The sequence below is a fragment of the Ahaetulla prasina genome, chromosome 3 (assembly GCF_028640845.1).
Source record: "Ahaetulla prasina isolate Xishuangbanna chromosome 3, ASM2864084v1, whole genome shotgun sequence".
In the NCBI taxonomy this organism is placed as follows: domain Eukaryota; kingdom Metazoa; phylum Chordata; class Lepidosauria; order Squamata; family Colubridae; genus Ahaetulla; species Ahaetulla prasina.
Window position 1 is genome coordinate 131,144,355 of NC_080541.1, and position 21,936 is coordinate 131,166,290.

A 21,936-nucleotide genomic window follows, 5' to 3' on the forward strand; every position below is an offset into this window, starting at 1 on the left:
AATGCACTAACAAGGGAGATAAGAGCAGCAAAAAGAAGCTACTCTGAAAAGCTAAAGAATCAATTTTCAGCAAATGAACCAGCAAACATGTGGAAAACTCTTAAAAATATCACCGGCTATGGCAAACCTCCTTCCCAGGCTGAAGGTAATCAACAACTGGCAGATGACCTGAATGAGTTTTACTGCAGGTTTGAAAGGAAACTACAGCCACCTATCTCCACAACCCCCATCTCAGACACACCAACAACAGCCAAGCCTCCTACAACTGACCCCATTTCATTGGGTTCACAACCCCTAGTGATCACAGAAAAGGAAGTGCAGGACCTATTTCACAGACAAAAGCCAGGAAAAGCTCCAGGCCCAGACAAGATAACTCCTTCTTGCTTAAAAGTCTGTGCTGACCAATTGGCCCCATCTTCACCCATATTTTCAATAAATCACTAGAGATGTGCTATGTTCCTTCTTGCTTCAAACGCTCTACCATCATCCCAGTGCGAAGAAGCCCACCATCAAGGAACTGAATGACTACAGACCAGTTGCTCTAACATCTGTAGTCATGAAAACCTTTGAAAGGCTAGTGCTTTCCTACCTGAAAACCATCACGGATCCGCTGTTAGACCCCTTGCAATTTGCATACCGAGCAAATAGATCAACAGATGATGCTGTTAATATGGCTCTGCACTACATCCTACAACATCTTGAGTCTCAAAGACCTATGCAAGGGTCCTTTTGTAGACTTTAGTTCAGCATTCAATACCATCATTCCAGACATTCTTCTAACTAAGCTAAACCAGCTACAGGTACCGGAACAGACTTGTAAGTGGATCACAAGCTTCCTAACAAACAGGAAGCAGCAGGTGAAGCTAAGCAAGATCACATCAAATACCTGTACAATTAGCACAGGGGCCCCAAGGCTGTGTGCTCTCCCCACTTCTCTTCTCTCTGTATACCAATGACTGCATCTCCAATGATCCATTTGTTAAGCTACTGAAGTTCGCAGATGACACAACAGTGATTGGTCTCATTCGAGACAATGGCGAATCCGCATATAGACGAGAGGTCGAGCGACTAGCCTTGTGGTGCAACCAAAACAATCTGGAACTGAACACACAAAACCGTAGAAATGGTGGTAGACTTTAGGAAAAACCCTTCCATACTTCCACCTCTCACAATACTTGACAACACAGTATCAACAGTAGAAACCTTCAAATTTCTGGGTTCTATCATATCGCAAGATCTCAAATGGACAGCTAACATCAAAACATCATTAAAAGGACAACAAAGAATGTTCTTTCTGCGCCAACTCAGTAAGCTCAAACTGCCCAAGGAGCTGCTGATCCAATTCTACAGAGGAATTATTGTGTCTGTCATTTGGACCTCTATAACTGTCTGGTTCGGTTCTGCAACCCAACAAGAAAACACAGACTTCAGAGGATAATTAGAACTGCAGAAAAATAATTGCTACCAACTTGCCTTCCATTGAGGACCTGTATACTGCACGAATCAAGAAGAGGGCCGTGAAAATATTTGCAGATCCCTCGCATCCTGGACATAAACTGTTTCAACTCCTACCCTCAAACGACGCTATAGAGCACTGCACACCACAACAACTAGACACAAGAACAGTTTTTTCCCAAGGCCATCACTCTGCTAAACAAATAATTCCCTCAACACTGTCAGACTATTTACTGAATCTGCACTACTATTAATCGTTTCATAGTTCCCATCACCAATCTCTTTCCACTTATGACTGTATGACTATAACTTGTTGCTGGCAATCCTTATGATTTATATTGCTATATTGATCATCAATTGTGTTGTAAATGTTGTACCTTGATGAACGTATCTTTTCTTTTATGTACACTGAGAGCATATGCACCAAGACAAATTCCTTGTGTGTCCAATCACACTTGGCCAATAAAAATTCTATTCTATTCTATTCTATTCTAGTCTGTGCTGCAGGGGGATTTGAGCTGGTGAGCTGCATAGCTGTTGTTTGGTTTTGTGGTCGTGCTACATCTTCATAGTGGGTGTCAGTCTGCTGCATGAATGGATTGGAGGGGTTTGAAATGGCTAATGTTGCAGCTGCGGTCTGGCTTCTGGTCCTTGGTCGTGCTTCATGATCAGTGTGGGTTTGGGTCTGCTTTCTGGGTGGATGTGCGAACAAAATGCTTAGCTGATGAACAACACCTAAAATCCGAACTAGACACTCTCACTAACGTACTAACATCCAATGGATTCCAAACAAATAATAGAATAGAATAGAATAGAATAGAATAGAATTTTATTGGCCAAGTGTGATTGGACACACAAGGAATTTGTCTTGGTGCATATGCTCTCAGTGTTACATAAAAGAAAAGATACGTTCATCAAGGTACAACATTTACAACACAATTGATGGTCAATATATCAATATAAATCATAAGGATTGCCAGTAACGTTATAGTCATACAGTCATAAGTGGAAAGAGATTGGTGATGGGAACTATGAAACGATTAATAGTAGTGCAGATTCAGTAAATAGTCTGACAGTGTTGAGGGAATTATTTGTTTAGCAGAGTGATGGCGTTTGGGGAAAAACTGTTCTTGTGTCTAGTTGTTCTGGTGTGCAGTGCTCTATAAGCGTCGTTTGAGGGTAGGAGTTGAAACAGTTTATGTCCAGGATGCGAGGGATCTGCAAATATTTTCACGGCCCTCTTCTTGATTCGTGCAGTATACAGGTCCTCAATGGAAGGCAGGTTGGTAGCAATTATTTTTTCTGCAGTTCTAATTATCCTCTGAAGTCTGTGTTTTTCTTGTTGGGTTGCAGAACCGAACCAGACAGTTATAGAGGTGCAAATGACAGACTCAATAATTCCTCTGTAGAATTGGATCAGCAGCTCCTTGGGCAGTTTGAGCTTACTGAGTTGGCGCAGAAAGAACATTCTTTGTTGTCCTTTTTAATGATGTTTTGATGTTAGCTGTCCATTTGAGATCTTGCGATATGATAGAACCCAGAAATTTGAAGGTTTCTACTGTTGATACTGTGTTGTCAAGTATTGTGAGAGGTGGAAGTATGGAAGGGTTTTTCCTAAAGTCTACCACCATTTCTACGGTTTTGAGTGTGTTCAGTTCCAGATTGTTTTGGTTGCACCACAAGGCTAGTCGTTCGACCTCTCGTCTATATGCGGATTCGTCATTGTCTCGAATGAGACCAATCACTGTTGTGTCATCTGCGAACTTCAGTAGCTTAACAAATGGATCATTGGAGATGCAGTCATTGGTATACAGAGAGAAGAGAAGTGGGGAGAGCACACAGCCTTGGGGGGCTCCTGTGCTAATTGTACAGGTATTTGATGTGATCTTGCTTAGCTTCACCTGCTGCTTCCTGTTTGTTAGGAAGCTTGTGATCCACTTACAAGTCTGTTCCGGTACCTGTAGCTGGTTTAGCTTAGTTAGAAGAATGTCTGGAATGATGGTATTGAATGCTGAACTAAAGCCTACAAAGAGGACCCTTGCATAGGTCTTTGGAGACTCAAGATGTTGTAGGATGTAGTGCAGAGCCATATTAACAGCATCATCTGTTGATCTATTTGCTCGGTATGCAAATTGCAAGGGGTCTAAGAGCGGATTCGTGATGGTTTTCAGGTAGGAAAGCACTAGCCTTTCAAAGGTTTTCATGACTACAGATGTTAGAGCAACTGGTCTGTAGTCATTCAGTTCCTTGATGGTGGGCTTCTTCGGCACTGGGATGATGGTAGAGCGTTTGAAGCAAGAAGGAACATAGCACATCTCTAGTGATTTATTGAAAATATGGGTGAAGATGGGGGCCAATTGGTCAGCACAGACTTTTAAGCAAGAAGGAGTTATCTTGTCTGGGCCTGGAGCTTTTCCTGGCTTTTGTCTGTGAAATAGGTCCTGCACTTCCTTTTCTGTGATCACTAGGGGTTGTGAACCCAATGAAATGGGGTCAGTTGTAGGAGGCTTGACTGTTGTTGGTGTGTCTGAGATGGGGGTTGTGGAGATAGGTGGCTGTAGTTTCCTTTCAAACCTGCAGTAAAACTCATTCAGGTCATCTGCCAGTTGTTGATTACCTTCAGCCTGGGAAGGAGGTTTGCCATAGCATAAGATTACCAAGCTAATCCAAAAAGAACCCCCAACTAAAATCCAAGACAGAGAACAAGAAAACGGCACAGCCCTCCTCCCATATATAAAAGGCACCACAGACAGAATCAGCAAGATCCTCCACAAACACAACATCAAGACAGCATTCTGCACAAACAGAAAAATATCCACCATCCTAAGAAACCCCAAAGACAAAATTGAGTTAGAAAATCAAGGAGTATATGAAATCCCATGCACCGCCTGCCCCACCACATACATTGGACAAACCAACAGAAGAATAAGTGCACGCATTGAAGAACACAAGAACTCATTCAAAAAAGAGGAACCAACTTCTTCCCTGGTCCAACACTTTAAAGTCACAGGACATGATATTGACTTTAAAAAGACCAGAACTATCGCCAAAACTGAACACTTTAACAACAGAATAATCAGAGAAGCCATTGAGATAGAAACACGCCCACACAGCATGAACAAACGAGATGACACCTCCCGCCTACCAGCCATTTGGAAACCCGCCCTTATTGACAAACGAGTCCCTAACACGAGGAATGACACCAGACCCACACTCACAAGGTCCACACAGGATGTCACCACACATCCACCCAGAAAGCAGACCCAAACCCACACTGATCATGAAGCACGACCAAGGACCAGAAGCCAGACCGCAGCTGCAACATTAGCCATTTCAAACCCCTCCAATCCATTCATGCAGCAGACTGACACCCACTATGAAGATGTAGCACGACCACAAAGCCAAACAACAGCTATGCAGCTCACCAGCTCAAATCCCCCTGCAGCACAGACTAGACTGAGCACAACCAAGCCCCCACCAACACAGGACACACCCCAGCCAATCAGAGCACAGAAAAAACCCCATCCAATCAGAGCACAGCCAAGCTCCCACCCAATCAGTTCAAACCCCCACTAGCAGTTAAAAGGAAGAAACAGCTGCGATCACACATTGCTCCCAGAAGCACGAAGCTGAAGCCTGAAGATGACGAATGAGACTTCGTCGAAACGTCGCCAAGACACTTCCAATTTTACACGGGAGAAAACCCGAACAACCAAAGACCTATATATATATATATATATATATACACACACATACTCCACACACACAGTGCAATATATTGATTGATGTGTGCCATTAAATAAACTACATATATAATTTTTTTCTCCATGACCATCTATCTCTAACCTGTTATTTTCTGTCAAACAGTCCCTCCATACCATTGTAAATGAATCTGTCCATCTGACTGCTGGTCATCCTCTTCTTCTGCTTCCTTCCATCTTTCCCAGCATTAGAATCTTTTCCAAAAAGTAGAACTTTGCATACTGTGATTGAAGTAGGATAATTTGAGCCTGGTCATTTGTTCTTCAAGTGAGAATTCTGAGTTAATATGTTATTTTCCTGGCTGCCTATGGTGTTCTTGGAAGTCTTCTATAACGCCAAAGTTCAAATGAGGTAATCAATAGGAGGTAGTCCTTGAGTTATAACAGCAATTGGGACCAGAATTTCAGTCACTAAGCAATGTGGTCATAAAACACTACATCATGTGGAATCCCATCAGTCAATAACCAAGGACCCACCCTAATCCAATCCATTCTTGACTTGATTCCTCCCAAACTTAAACCTTCGTAAGATAAGGGACCGTCTCCTCTTTAACTCTCCCTACCTGACTAGCTGCCTTGACTTCTCTTTCCAGGAACAGTAGAGGAAACTGGGAAATAAAGGGTAACATAATCATGTGTGCACACAGCAAAATAATGTAATAGAGATCCATTTCCATATCATTATTGAGAAAAATGCCTGGATGTGTCTATATAGTTACCAGGAGCTGCACTGGATTCCAAAACAGCATTTTTTTTTTAATTCAGAAAAAATACTCTCTAAATCAGGGGTTTCAAACTTGATTTCGTTGAGGGCCACATCAGTGTTATGTTTGACCTCGAGGGGCCGGGGGGGGGACTTGGCATGGGGGGACATGGCTAGCTCAACGTCACTCATGTTGGGGGTGCCTTTGGTGGCCCAAATGCTCTGCCAGAGAAAATGGACTCCCGAGCTCTGTTTTCATCTGTGACAGCCTCCTGCAACCCTCTGCCAGCAAAAACAGAGCTCGGGAAGGCTGCATGCAGCCTACCGGAGCTCCGTTTTCACTAGCAGAGGCACCACAGGCTGGTCCTTCACTGTTTCTGGCCCTGTGGGCCAGATCTAAACACCTCATTGGCTGGATCCGGCCCCCAGGCTTTGGGTTTGACACAGGGATGAAATGTTCCCGGTTTGGACCGGATTGCACGATCTGGTAGCGATCGTGACCGGTGGTTCGGTGATCTGATAGCTATGGCGGGGTGAAGTTGTGCCCACCCGCCCAATTTTAATCAGGAAGTAATGTGTTTTTTAACCTTCTGTGAATATGCAGAAGGTTTTCCACATGCGCAGAAGGTCTGCATGTGCATGTGACACACATGTACACGTGTACTTCCGAACCGGTAAGGAAGGTAAGCAGATTTCACCCCTGGTTTGACACCCTTGCTCTAAAGTTTCTTAGAACCTTTTCTGTTTAGTTTAGTTCTTTTTTTTTCTTCCATTCCTATTCATTTCATTTTATCCAGTTAAAGCCCAATTTATTTCTCTGGACATAAGTTTTTAAAAAGTTCTGTTTCACTTTTATTAGTCTATTTTTTCTTCTAAATTCTTCTACTTTAATTTCCTAGTACAGTAATGATTCTTCACTATTTAAAATAAATATAGTGCATTCTGCATCAGCTTCTTTTTTAAAATTGATAACTGCTGTTAGGTGAACCTACTCTTGAATAGAAGAGATTCATCTGCATTTGCAAAATGAGAGTTTAGCTTTTAAAAACAAAAAGCACAAATATCCGCTACATCTCTTCTTTATTTTATAGCTTGAATAGAATCATGGAATTGTGTCCCATAAACAACTTTAATTGCAGCAAAAATATATCTTCATAGCCATTTGGTTATCTTTGGGCAAATCATCAATCTTCTTGCTTAATTGGCTACTATGACGTATCTCTCCTAATTTAATCTGTGAGATTTCGGTAGACAGTTTGTTAGGTTTAAATATCTTGTCATTTATCCAAATTAAATAGAAATAATGATCATCAAAGAGAGTCATGTCTTTATTTCCAGCAAACGAATCAAAATGCCTGTATTTTCCCCAGCCAACATTGTCATAGTCACTTACACAGTACAGATTAAATTTAAAGTATCCACAGTTTGTTTATGCATTTTTCTGTTCTATTTCTTCTTATACTCCATAATATCAGTCATTTCTCAGCTTTGCCTCTTTACATTAATGCTATCAATTTTCACAGGCAGATTAATCAATCTAGTTAATTGAATAGTGACTATTAATTTTAATTGTCTACATGCAAGGTAAAGGGTTTTCTATGTGCAAATTCTTAGGTTTTTTTTTTTAATTATTATTTGAAGCTATTTGATTGTGTTGTACTGGTATAAAAAGCAACTGAAATGTTAACTTTTACTTTTTGTTCAAAGTGAATTCTCCCCTTTCCTTTATTTTAAGAAATCATCTGCTGTTGAGCAAATTAGCGGACAGAAAAAATTAAATATAATTTTCTTCTTGATGTTTCTGTGATAAACCAATATTAATGTTCTTTGGGATATATTTAAGAGTTCCCAACTACTTGGATCATAAGTTTTTAGGGGAGGGTAACAAAAAATAAGATCATGGGCATGTACCCTTGGTTTTAATGTCTGATTTTAACTTTTTATTTATGTTTTAACTGCACATGTAACTGTTAGCTGTCCAGAGTTAACCTATGAAAAGATGGGCAGTCAATAAATTTTATAATAAGCAAACAAACAAACAAATAAAAATAAATAATATTTGTCACAAGTGGGAGAAAACATGATTTCCTCCTCCTCCTCTCTTCTTCTTCTTCTTCTTCTTCTTCTTCTTCTTCTTCTTCTTCTTCTTCTTCTTCTTCTTCTTCTTCTTCTTCTCCTTCTTCTTCTCCTCCTCCTCCTCCTCCTCCTCCTCCTCCTCCTCCTCCTCCTCCTCCTTCTTCCTTTATTGCTATTTCTGACTGTTACAGCATGAAGGCAGTCTTAAGAAAAAGTGGAGCCATCTGGAAGCCCCAACTAAAGCAAAACATGTCAAGTTATGGCTGTTGTTATTAAATGGTGCAGCAAAATGCCCATAATCCATGCTTCGTGAGCTTGGAATTGACTGCCTTCTAACTTCTAATTAGTGAAAAAATGTAATATGTAAAATCTTAAATTTGCTAAGGCCCGGTTGTCTGTGGAACAACAAAGCCTTGCTTCAGGAAACTGAATCATTTATGGGGAATTGTCACAACTTTTCCTCGTTTCAAGAGAGCAATGCTTCAAAAATCACAGGTGGATCAAGTCACTTGTCAAGGTGGTTCAAGCTTATCATCCTGGAATGTGGCTTGATTAACTTCAGAAGTTTGAGTTGCAACCGTGTGGGAGCAAGGGTTTTGTCACCCTTGACATTGCTGCAATGTTTAACGCCCCAAAATTACTTGGATAATTTTTCCATATTCATCACAAGCAAGAATGGGAGATAATGATAAACAAGTGTAAAGGAAAAGTCTGAACACTTTTTTATTTGATTCTCAGCTAGTTTTTTCCCCTGCCACAATCATATAGATCCATGATGGTGAACCTATGGTACGTGTGCCCAACGTGGCATGCAGAGCCGTTTCTCTTCTGGGTTTTTGACGCGCATGAGTACACGATGATCAGCTGGACTTTGTGCGTGCGGCAGTGCCAAAAACCGGAAGAGCTGGTCTTCTGTTTTCTGGACTGAACATGCGCTTGGGCCTGCTGATCAGTGCATGCGCATGCAGGGCAGTAACTGGAAGACTTGCTGGCTGGCATGCATGTGTGCGCTAGAAATCAGAAGTACCTTATCTGGCACATGCATGCCCCCTGGGCAGTTCCTCTTCCTGGTTGCTGCCCTGATGAGCACATGCGCGTGCATGAAGTGCTCCCTTTTTGGCACTAGGTGCCAAAAAGGTTTGCCATCACTGATATAGATACTTGGCAGTTCATAAGAACCCCATGACATCATAAAACCATAATAATATAACTTCACAGTTATATTGGAAATACATGGTGATGAATTAAAATTAACTAAGAAAATCAGCAGAAGATCACAAAACCCAATGGAATTATCTCATATTCCATTTTCTCTCACAAACAACAATTTGTTCATCTTAGCCTATATAAAGGCAAGTTTAATTTGCAGACAAAGGATGTTTCATAATACTGATGTTCTGAACCAGAAGCAGGGCTACATATTTTTCAGAATATAAGAGACACCTTTTCCCCAAAAAAGAGAGTGAAAATCTGGATGCGTCTTATACTTTGAATGTAGCCCCGCCGAGCTTCTCAAATGGAGGTTTCAGAGACTGAAAAAAGCATCAGAAATGAAGCTTCAGAAACTAAGCCCCCAAACAGACCTTCAGAAAAGAAGCCCCCAAGCTTCAGAGGCTTTTTTTTCTGAAGATCTGTTTCGGAGGCTTTCAGAGGCAGAAAAAAGTTTTTTTCTGAAATAGAGTTTCAGAGGCAGAAAAAAAAAAGCAAAAAAAAGCAAGGCACAGAGCTCACAACCAAGGAAGCTGTTGCTAAAATTCACCTTTGGGAACAGCTGATTGGGGGTATTCCGGGAGGCCAATCCACCTGCCAATCAGCTTTTTTCTTATTTTCCTCCCAAAAATTAAGGTCGTCTTATACTTTGAATGTAGCCCCGCCGAGCTTCTCAAATGGAGGTTTCAGAGACTGAAAAAAGCATCAGAAATGAAGCTTCAGAAACTAAGCCCCCAAACAGACCTTCAGAAAAGAAGCCCCCAAGCTTCAGAGGCTTTTTTTTCTGAAGATCTGTTTCGGAGGCTTTCAGAGGCAGAAAAAAGTTTTTTTCTGAAATAGAGTTTCAGAGGCAGAAAAAAAAAAGCAAAAAAAAGCAATTCACAGAGCTCACAACCAAGGAAGCTGTTGCTAAAATTCACCTTTGGGAACAGCTGATTGGGGGTATTCCGGGAGGCCAATCCACCTGCCAATCAGCTTTTTTCTTATTTTCCTCCCCAAAAATTAAGGTGCGTCTTATACTCCAAAAAAATATGATAATTCAGTCCCACTTGCCACACGCAGCTTGAGGACCAATAGCAGATCTATCTGGGTATGCACAAATTAAACAGGTTTGGCCTGATTGGAGAAGACAGTTCTGTTGGATCTCAGTGTCAGATTGTATAGGACTTTATAGAGTAAAATCAGAGTTGACCATGTCCTCATTAGTGTTGAACATTGTTGTATTCCAGGAAGAGTATCAGATGATCCTGTCATAGTTTGGATTTCACAGACAATTGATTACCACAAAGTCAGAAAGTAAAACAGTCATTTAAGTTACTTCCCATTTTCTTTATTAAATTACAAATGCTTTAGCATATAAAGCATATGAGCCACGGTGATGCAGTGGTTAGAATGCAGTAATGCAGGCTACTTCTGCTGATCACTGGCTGCCAGCAGTTTGGCAGTTTGAATCTCACCAGGCTCAAGGTTGACTCAGCCTTCCATCCTTCCGAGGTGGGTAAAATGAGGACCCAGATTGTTGGGGGCAATATGCTGACTCTGTAAACTGCTTAGAGAAGGCTGTAATGTAAAGCACTATGGACTGGTATATAAGTCTTAGTGCTATTACTATTGCTATATAACATAGATGTACTGTAAATACTTTCCTATTTAGGTGGAAAGACAAAATATAGAAAGACATTCAGAATCCTTTTTGTTCTATAGTTCTTTTATAGAGATATAGAGAGGGCTCTTTGTTCTCTCCAAATGTTTAGAAGATGGAAAATATCTCAATCCCGACTATCAAGAGTTGGGATGAAGGTGATAACATCCACTGGTTGGAATCTCACTCAAATGAAAAACTGGCTTATAATCAAGTCTTTAGCATGTCTGAATTTCGTGTGTTCTTTTTTCATTATTACATGGAATTTTGCTTATTTGGTTGGGCTTTAACACTTAACCATGGCATAGCTATATATCCCTCTAAACTGAGCTTGTGCAGAAGGAATGTCCTAAATTTAAAATTAGGTTGGACGTGGCTTGGTGGGCGTGGCAAGGGAAGGATACTGCAAAATCTCCATTCCCTCTCCACTCCAGGGGGAAGGATATTGCAAAATCTCCATTCCCACCCCACTCTGGGGCCAGCCAGAGATGGTATTTGCCAGTTCTCCAAACTACACAAAATTTCCACTACCGATTCTCCAGAACCTGTCAGAACCTGCTGAATTTCACCCCTGGATTAGATGATTTGTGGGACTATGACTTCTAGTCCTGCCTTTGGCATGAAAGCTAGCTAGATCTAGATTATAACCCAACCACTCTCACTCAGCCGAACTCATTTCACATGATTGTTTGTTGTGGCAAAAATGGAGATAGGAGCATGATATATGCTGCCCTGACTTTGTAAAATAAAGACAGGGATATAAAACCATCTTTATCTGGATTGCAGATTAAAATCAATTAATAAGGCTGTGATAATAGAACAATAAGAACTCGAGGTGGTTTCCAGGAGCCCAGCAGTAAACAAGCAAACCCTGCTTCAAGTATTAAACCCACCCTACAAATGAACTGGTTTTATAGGTGTTGTGATCCAGGCTCAAGTAGGTGGTATGAAATTCAGTCAGTGAAAAAACGAACAAACTTTATTCGAACAGCTGAGAATTACTTCATTCTTAGCGTAGTTCAACTAAATTAAAACAAATTCCTCCCAACATAAATTCCTCAGTCCTATCACCAACCTTGGTCCAATTAGGCAAACTGCCAAAGGCCTTTCTTGGCAAAAGTTCAGAAGACACCGATACAAAATAAATGCAACAAGACAAAGCTATCAATATTGTTTTCCGGCAAAGCCCAAATGCCATTGCTGGTCTTTTAAGCCTTATGGGAGGGGGCCAATCATCTGTTGGCCCTAATCCCAAGTAGTCCTTTTTGCTTGAGCTGCTCTTGCCTTCTTGCAGCTCTTCTCATGCGTGCATTAGGAACAGAGTCCTCCTGTTCCTCTGCCTCACTACTGTCAGTCTCTGAAGGCTCTGGAGTCCGCATCTCACTCTCCGATGGCCCTGGCCCCACTTCAGCCTCTGACGCAGAGCCCTCATCTGCGCCTTCCCCAGCCTCAAGGACTGGCCCACGCTATTCCTCAGCCTCATTGCTGTCCAACTCCGTTACCAGCTCTGCAGGCTGCTGCCGAACCACAACAATAGGAGCATTGTAGAATTGGATGCTTTTAGAACACCTCAACTTGACATGAGAGTATAGAAGTCTTTTAGCACTTATACTTCAATGACTGCAATTCTCTTCAACTTTTTAAATTGTCAAACAGTATATCCTGAGCAAGAAAGTTCTCCAAGCTTTTATCTAACTCAGAATCTATTGCTGCATGGAAGTATCACAATATTATTGCATACAACATCTGTTTGTTTACTTCAAGGATTGGCCATCTCTTTGTTGGAGGAAAATTAAATCAAATATTTATTCCTTGGTTTTCCTTCCTGAACGGGAGGAATTGTCAGTTATGAATTATACCTGTGTGCTGCAGAACAGCTAAATCATCCATCCTGGGATTTGATTATCAGTCATATATCATCTGTTGGTGCCTCATTCTTAAAGTCCTTGATGACTATATGATTTTTCAGAAAGAGAATATGAAAGCAGAATGGCCTTATAGTCAAGGAAAAGGAAGATTAGTTTGATCAACCCAGACCATGTACTATAGTACTTCTTCAGTATATTTTTTTCTTATAACTATGTTTAGCCTCCAAATTACAAAGGAGTGAAATGGGGGTGGGAAGAGCCTACAGGACTGAAGGTTGCACCAGAAGTATCTGATGTGCTTAGTAATTTTAATGCAAAAAAAAAAAAAAGAGCAGGATGGTATTGGGAATTAAATAGATTTCTACAAGGTGAAATAAAAAAATAACCCAGGTGTGAATCTTATCAGAAAGAATATTTCACTTGAAATGAAATGGCTTCATTCATATAATATGGTTGGTTTGATTTAACTGTAGCCCCAAACAGAAAATCTCTCTGTTTCTCTCCCCACTCTCTCTCTCTCACACACACTTTCTCTGTTTTATTATTTTATTTATTTCATTTGTTCCTCATTTTTTCCAATCTAAATCAATAAAGGCTGTGGAAATTGAAATAGTAGGGCCATAAGAAGGGTTTTGTTCAGTTTCATCACTACCCACACTGCTATTATTAGCATTTGAAAATTTTGTAAGTGATTTTTTTCTTTTAATTGCATTGATTTAATCGCATTGATTTACTCTTTTATGTATGATGAAATACATACATGAGTATTAGACAAACCTTTTAGGGTAAGCATTGTTATGTGAAGTGAAGAAGTAAGAAAAGTGAGCTAAAGAAATTAAAGGCATGGGATAAAAAAGAAAACCAAAAGCAAACATAGCTAAATCTAATTTACAACATCATTTGCTGTATTTCCCCTCCTCTCTCTATGCTTGCAAATCTTTTCATGTTTCCAGCACGGCTCTTACATTGGCTCATATATTTTGTTTTGTTTTTAAAATTGAGAATATTACTAACTCTATCTAGCTACAGCTTTCCAGGTCTTTCCCTTTCCCACACTCTATCCTTTTTATAACCAAAGAACCTCAAGTTAATTCTTTTGTGTTATCACTTATTTTATATTCAATCCATATTCATTCAGCATCTTTTTTCTTACTTTATCTTTACTTTGTTTCACCAGTATCTTACTCCTATTGCGTTCAGCTTTTATTTTTCTCCTGGCAAAGTAACTGTTGAGTTGCATACCATAAAGAGAGTAGGAATACAATGGTATATTCAATCTTATTTTGAAAACATTTCTTGCAACTGACCCTATACTCCCCACAATCTTTCTGATAGCATGTCTTAAATTTTTTTGTCATCCATAATAAAAAATATTCTAAGATGTGCAAATTCATCTGCTTGCACTAGTTTTATTCTCATTTATGTGTACGTGGCAATAATTCATTCTATTTTCCTATCAAGCAAAATACTTTGTGTAATGTATTTGAACTTTAAGAGGGAAATTTGGGCGGGAACAAGCACGTTGCTGATTGGCTGATGCCTCAGCCAAAATAGTATTTAAAGAGGGGGTTTTGCCTGTTGTGTTTGCTGGGATCACAATAAACCAAAGAGCTGTTGTCACTTGTATCGTCTCCTGCCTCTTCATTGCCCAAACATAACATTGGCGACAAAGGTGGGATGTTGAGGCAGTGAGATTAGGAAAAGAGCTGAAGGAGTAACGGATTCTCAAACCCAGCCAGTATCGAGAGCGGATACATAGCGATGTCTAGCTATACGCCGCCAGCACCATTTGACCCAGCCAAGGAGAAATGGGGGTCGTACATGGCTCATTTCGAGTGTTTCCTCAAAGCGAATGAACTGCAAGGAGTTTCGGATAATCGGAAGCGCGCTTATTTCCTGAGCCACTGCGGGCCAGAAGTTTTCGACACCGCCGAATCGCTGTCAGAACCAACGCCAGTACAGTCGGTACCATGGCAAACACTACAAACAACACTACGAGCACACTACGCTCCAGTGCCATCAAAGTTTGTTCAACGGTTCGAGTTGAGGCAGAGAGTTCAGCGAGAGGGCGAATCGATAAGCATGTACATTTAAGGAAAGCCGTGAACCAATGTGAGTACAGAGACTTGGAGGACTCTTTACTAGAACAACTCATTTGTGGGGTCAGGGACATCCGACTTCAGAGGCAGCTGCTATCCAAAAGCAACCTAACCCTGGCAATAGCCCTGGATGAGGTCAGGACACACGAGATGTCCACCAAAGTGGCGGAAACCTTACAGAAGTCAATCACACCGAATACCGGGGCCTGCCGAGCTCCTCAACCTTCCCGCCCAAAATTCAAACCGGCAAATCAGCAGAGCGCTGGATCAATGAAACGGCCAGGGATTGGACCGTTCAAAAGAGGCGCGAAGCTGAATCAGACCACTGTAAGAGTGGGCCACGCATCAATGCGACTAGAAAAGAAGATATTCACCAGGACACACATCGAAGGAGTGCCGTGTAAAATGGAGGTGGATACCGGCTCATCAATCACAATCATGTCCTGGGACACCATCGCGAAGGACCTGCCAGACGTCGCAAAACGCCAACTGCAACCCCAAAAGCTGAGAGTGCAAGACTACCAGGGAAACCGAATCCATGTCCGAGGAGTCACGTCCGTCAGAGTGAGATATGGACAATTCAAGAAAACCCTGCCGATCACCATCGTAGATGGAAACCTACCAAGTTTGCTAGGCCTGGACTGGTTCAGAGCCTTGGGCATGGAAGTAACCGGGGTTCACAGTAACGGAGTCAACCTAAAGGACGAACTGCTGAAGGAGTTCGAGGACGTCTTCCAAGACTGCCTGGGCAAGTATGTGGGGACCCCCATCTCATTTAATTTGGATCCCCAGGTTGCCCCCGTTAGGTTAAAGGCTAGGAGGGTCCCATTCACCCTTAAGCCCAAAATTGACAGGGAACTAGACAAACTAGTAAACCAGGGAATATTAGTCCCCGTCGACCATGCAAAATGGGAGACACCAATAGTGACCCCAGTCAAACCGGACGGATCAGTCCAGATTTGCGCTGATTATAAGGCAACGCTTAACAAAGCCTTGCAAAAGAGTGCATACCCCGTTCCTGTAGTGCAACATCTGTTGCACTCGCTAGGACAAGGACAGGTTTTCGCCAAACTCGATCTGGCTCAAGCCTACCAACAATTACCCGTAGACAATAGCACAGCTGAGGCGCAGACGATTGTAACACATCGAGGCGCGTTTAAATGCACTCGACTCCAGTTTGGAGTCAGCGTAGCCCCCGGGTTATTCCAAAACCTAATGGAACGCCTACTACAGGGTCTACCGGGAGTCGTGCCATATTTCGACGATGTACTAATATCAGCAGAGAACTTAGATGAGTTAGGGGTCAAACTGCGGAAGGTCTTGGGCATATTAAGGTCTGCGGGACTTAAGGTTAAACTCAACAAATGCCAGATAGGAGTTGAATCTGTAGAATTCCTGGGATACTGGATAGACAGAGAAGGCATCCACCCAACTGAGAGCAAAGTGCGAGCCATTAAAAAGGCTCCGGCTCCAAAAAATAAGACCGAGCTACAGGCATTTTTAGGGCTTGTAAACTTCTATGCGGTTTTCTTGAGGAATAAGGCAACAGTAGCCGAACCGCTTCATAAATTGCTAGCAAAAAAAGCTGTTTGGACTTGGGGCAAAGTTGAGGCTAGGGCATTCGAGGGCGTTAAGAATCTCTTGTCCAGCGATAGCTTCCTCATCCAGTACAATCGGACATTACCACTAGTACTAGTTTGTGATGCATCACCATACAGGGTAGGGGCTGTCCTCAGCCATAGGTTACCAAATGGATCGGAAGCCCCTATAGCATATTTTTCCTGCACGATGTCCGTAGCAGAAAGGAATTACAGCCAACTAGACAGAGAGGCCCTGGCCATAGTTTCGGGAGTTAAAAAATTCCACGAGTACTTATTTGGGCGAGAATTCGAAATAGTAATGGACCACAGACCATTATTGGGACTCCTGGCGGGGGACCATCCAACACCAGTTGCGCTATCACCCAGGCTGACCCGTTGGACTATTTTCCTGGCAGCATACTCGTACAAATTGTCCCACCTCCCGGGCAAGGATTTAGGACATGCAGAAGCTCTAAGTAGATGCCCCCTACCAGAGACTATCGAAGACCCGACCCCAGGGACGCCTGTCTTACTAATTGACTCTTTGGACTCTGGCCCAGTCACATCTACGGAAGTGACTAGGGCATCTTACAAAGACATTGTATTAAGGACTGTGATCGGTTGGGTGCAGAGGAGATGGCCCGCTGCACCAGGGGATCGGTTCAAAGACTTTACAAAAAAACATTCGGAACTGTCGGTTCAAGGGGGTTGTCTGCTATGGGGGGATAGGGTGGTTATTCCGGAGAAATTACGAGGGCATGTGCTGGAACTGTTACATGTGGGCCACCCGGGGATTGTGAGGATGAAAAGCCTAGCGAGGAGTTATGTCTGGTGGCCACAAATGGATAAGGACATTAGCGACAGGGTAGGGAAATGCCAAGCCTGCCAAGAGTCAAGGCCACTACCCCCAACAGCCCCCATAAGGGATTGGGAGAAACCCCAGAGTCCTTGGTCCAGAATCCATATAGATTTCGCCGGGCCATTCCATGGGCAGACCTTTTTAATTGTGGTAGATGCCTACTCGAAATGGCTAGAAATTCTGCTCATGAAAACCACAACAGCAGAAGCCGAAATCACAGCATTGAGGCACCTCTTTGTAACACATGGGTTGCCCGACACTCTAGTGTCTGACAATGGCCCACATCCGACATGTCCTCTCAGCGCCTTTCCACCCGGCGACGAATGGACTTGCAGAGAGATTCGTTCGCAGTGCCAAGGAAGCGCTATCTAGAATAAGCCCTGGTGATTGGCAAGCCAAAATCGATACCTTCCTGGCGGTGCAACATAGAACCCCCTGTGTGACCACAGGCCGCAGCCCATCATAATTATTAATGGGTACGAAACTCAGGTGCCCCTTAGATCGGTTAAATCCAACATACTCCCTCGATGGGTGCCAAGGTATAAAGGAAAAAACCAGAGCAATGACAACAGGTGACCTCGTATGGGCACATAACTATAGTGAAGGCCCAGCGTGGTTAAAAGGAACAATTACAGGAGTAACAGGACCAAAATCATATGTAGTGGACATGGGGGACGGCCTAGTGTGGAGACGCCACATAGATCAATTACGAAAAAGAATACAAAACAATCCAGAAACCAAACAGACAGACCCTGACTACCCAATCTTTGAACCAACAGCTAACTCAACCCCGAGGCGATCGGAGGACTTATCTGAGTTTGAAGAAGTCCAGCGACACCAACCGGCTCCTCCAGAAGACTGCAGGGACGACTCTGCCAATAATCCAGGGCCGGAGGGCCCAGAGGAGGAGCTGGGAGGAACAAACAGTCCCTCCGACCAGCTCGACTCACTCCCAGAGAATGAATTGCACAGGTCAGAAAGAGTTAGGAGACGCCCTGTCTACTTGTGTGACTACGTGGAAAAATAACATGCAAATTCCATGCAAATAGGGGTACAATGCATTCTGGGAGGGGAGGAGTGTAATGTATTTGAACTTTAAGAGGGAAATTTGGGCGGGAACAAGCACGTTGCTAATTGGCTGATGCCTCAGCCAAAATAGTATTTAAAGAGGGGTTTTTGCCTGTTGTGTTTGCTGGGATCGCAATAAACCAAAGAGCTGTTGTCACTTGTATTGTCTCCTGCCTCTTCATTGTCCAAACTTAACACTTTGGATTTTGAGCTCCATGTGCCTCAGTGCATCAAACAAATTATTTACCATTTGCTGGTTCTCAAGTATTGAACTATTTACCCCGGATTCCGTTTATTCTCATGCATGTTCTCTTATAGCATTTAGCAATCAACCTTCACATTGCATATTAATTCAATCCAAAGAAATCATTAGTTCTTTGATAATGATTATACAATTACAATCTGATACAAATTTAATAGATGAGAGAAGTAAATTTTCAACATAGACTGTATTGCTGAGATGGCCAATAGTTAATGACATCTGATTTTTTTTTTTTGTGCCCAGTATTAAGAGGTGCATAATGAGTCTTACAGAGTCACACTGATCTTAAAAATAAGGGAAAAATAATTTCATATTAAAATTGGGAGGAGCTGAAATGCCCCCTTGTTTCTCCAATTCAATTTGTGGTGAAAACTCCATTAGGGAGCCCAATTAATGGCCCACATTATATGACAATTGGAACCAATTCTCATTTTATTATAGCATAAGAATTGTCTCCAGTGAAATTTCAGCTCCTAGTAGAGCATAGTTCCTCTGCTCTTCTCTCCCTTCGCTCTATCATTTCTTTTTTCTGATATTAGTGGGCTGTTATTAAAAGTCCGAAGTTGTTCTCCAACTTTTATTGGACAGCACCATAACACTCTCTCTGGCCTCAAAGAGCTGTCTTACAAAACTCAAACTGAAAACGTTGATTCTTCTCCTAAGTGACATTGCTGAAACATAGCACAGATGTGGAAACTGGTCTGACATGTTGTCTCTTTAACAGAGGGTTCAAAAAATATATGATCTGACCATGATTGATGGCAGAGCTGCCCTTTCTCGGTGATGGAGAAAATAAGCTGAGTCAAAATAGATCTAGCTACATTACGGCAATGCTCTCTTTCTTGGTTTTTCCTCATTTCTCTTCATTTAGATGAGAGAATTTTGCTTTGAACACTCTTATTCCAACAGTCTTCAATACACCAACCACTGTGCTTATTACTTTCTTCTTTTCACTTTGAAATTACTTCAGAGACATTGTTTCATTAAAGTGAAGACTTTCAAGCCATTCATTTCAGAATAGGTAGACTAGGTCAAGGACAACTGTGCTGAAAATTAGACTTCCAGATAAAAGGTGAGCCTGCTGTGTTGTTTAGATGTTTGCTGTTTATCATAGCAAACAACAAAGAGGCTTGGCTGAAATATAACAGAAAGTGCACAAAACATCTGCACCACATAGGATTCCACATAGCCAGTGTTGCACTAAAAGGGAGTGGATGGGGCTCCTGAGCAAAATATTAGTTAGAAACAGCAACCTGTCAACCTGTTCAAAATATTGCACCTCCAAAGTCCTTGCCACTGTTGTGTTTACAGTAGTTCTGAAAAAGAGATGGGGGAGAATTGGGTCTAGAATATGGAAGCTGCACATTAACTGCTCCAAAGGAAAGCAACACTGAGATGCTCAAGGAAAGGAATTTTACCAGCAACTCAGGAAGCAAGGGTGCTATTCAGCAGGTTCTGACAGATTCTGGAGAACTGGCAGTGGACATTTTGAGTAGTTTGGAGAACCGGCAAATGCCACCTCCGGCTGGCCCCAGAGTGGGGTGGGAATGGAGATTTTGCAATATCCTTCCCCCCAGGAGTGGGGAGGGAATGGGGATTTTCCAGTATCTAAAATCTCCTAAAACTAAAATACTATGGCATTTCAGGACCCCTTCACAAATGGATATCTGCTTTTCTGTCTAACAGACAACAAGTGGTCAAAATTAGCAATGCTCTATCAAATCCCGTTCCTGTCAAGAGTGGCGTTCCTCAAGGCAGCGTTCTTGGACCAACACTCTTCATACTATTCATAAATGATCTTTGTGACCATATCTCAAGTAATTGTGTTCTCTTTGCTGACGATGTCAAACTATTTAACACCACCGACAATACATCTACCATTCAAAAAGACCTTGAACATCTAACCGCTTGGTCTAAAACTTGGCGACTCCAAATCTCAACCAGCAAATGCTCAGTCTTACATATTGGAAAAAAGAACCCAAACATTAAGTACATGCTTCATGGACATTACCTTACAGATGACCCCCACCCTGTTAAAGACCTTGGAGTTTTCATATCAAATGATCTAAGTGCCAAAGCCCACTGCAACTACATAGCAAAAAAGGCTCTAAGAGTTGTAAACCTAATCTTGCGTAGCTTCTTTTCCAAAAACACTATACTACTAACCAGAGCATATAAAACATTTGCTAGGCCAATCCTTGAATACAGCTCGCCTGTCTGGAACCCATACCACATTTCTGACATCAGTACAATTGAATGAGTCCAGAAATATTTTACAAGAAGATTTCTGCACTCCTCTGAAAACAACAAAATACCTTATGCCACCAGACTTGAAATCCTAGGCTTAGAAAACTTAGAACTCCGTTGCCTTCGACAAGACCTAAGTTTAACTCATAGAATCATCTACTGTAATGTCCTTCCTGTTAAAGACTATTTCAGCTTTAATTGCAATAATACAAGAGCAACCAATAGATTTAAACTTAATGTTAACCTCTTTAATCTAGATTGCAGAAAATATGACTTCTGTAACAGAATCATCAGTGCTTGGAACACTTTACCTGACTCTGTGGTCTCTTCCCATAATCCCAAAAGCTTTAACCAAAAACTTTCTATTATTGACCTCACCCCATTCCTAAGAGGACCATAAGGGGCGTGCATAAGAGCACAAACGTGCCTACTGTTCCTGTCCGATTGTTTTTCTTTTTTCTACATACATACATACATACATACATACATACATACATACATACATACACACATATATATATATATATATATATATATATATATATATATATATATATATATATATATATATATATATATATATATATGTAGGTCTTTGCTTGTTTGGGTTTCTCCGCATAAAATTGGAAGTGTCTTGGCGGCGTTTCGTGAAGTCTCATTTGTCATCTTCAGGCTTCAGCTTCGTGCTTCTGGGAGCAAGAAGCACGAAGCTCCCAAAAGCATGAAGCTGAAGCCTGAAGATGACGAATGAGACTTCGAAATGTCGCCAAGACACTTCCAATTTACGTGGAGAAAACCCGAATAACCAAAGACATATATATATATATATATATATATATATATATATATATATATATATATATATATATATATATATATATATGTGTGTGTGTGTGTGTGTGTGTGTGTGTGTGTGTGTGTGTGTTTTCTGAGGTTTTCACGGCTATTTGTATGTAGGTCTGGTTATTTGGGTTTTTTTTCGCATAAAATTGGAAGTGTCCTGGCGACGTTTCAACGAAGTCTCATTTGTCATCTTCAGGCTTCAGCTTCGTGCTTCTGGGAGCAATGTGTGATCGCAGCTGTTTCTTCCTTTCAACTGCTTGTGGG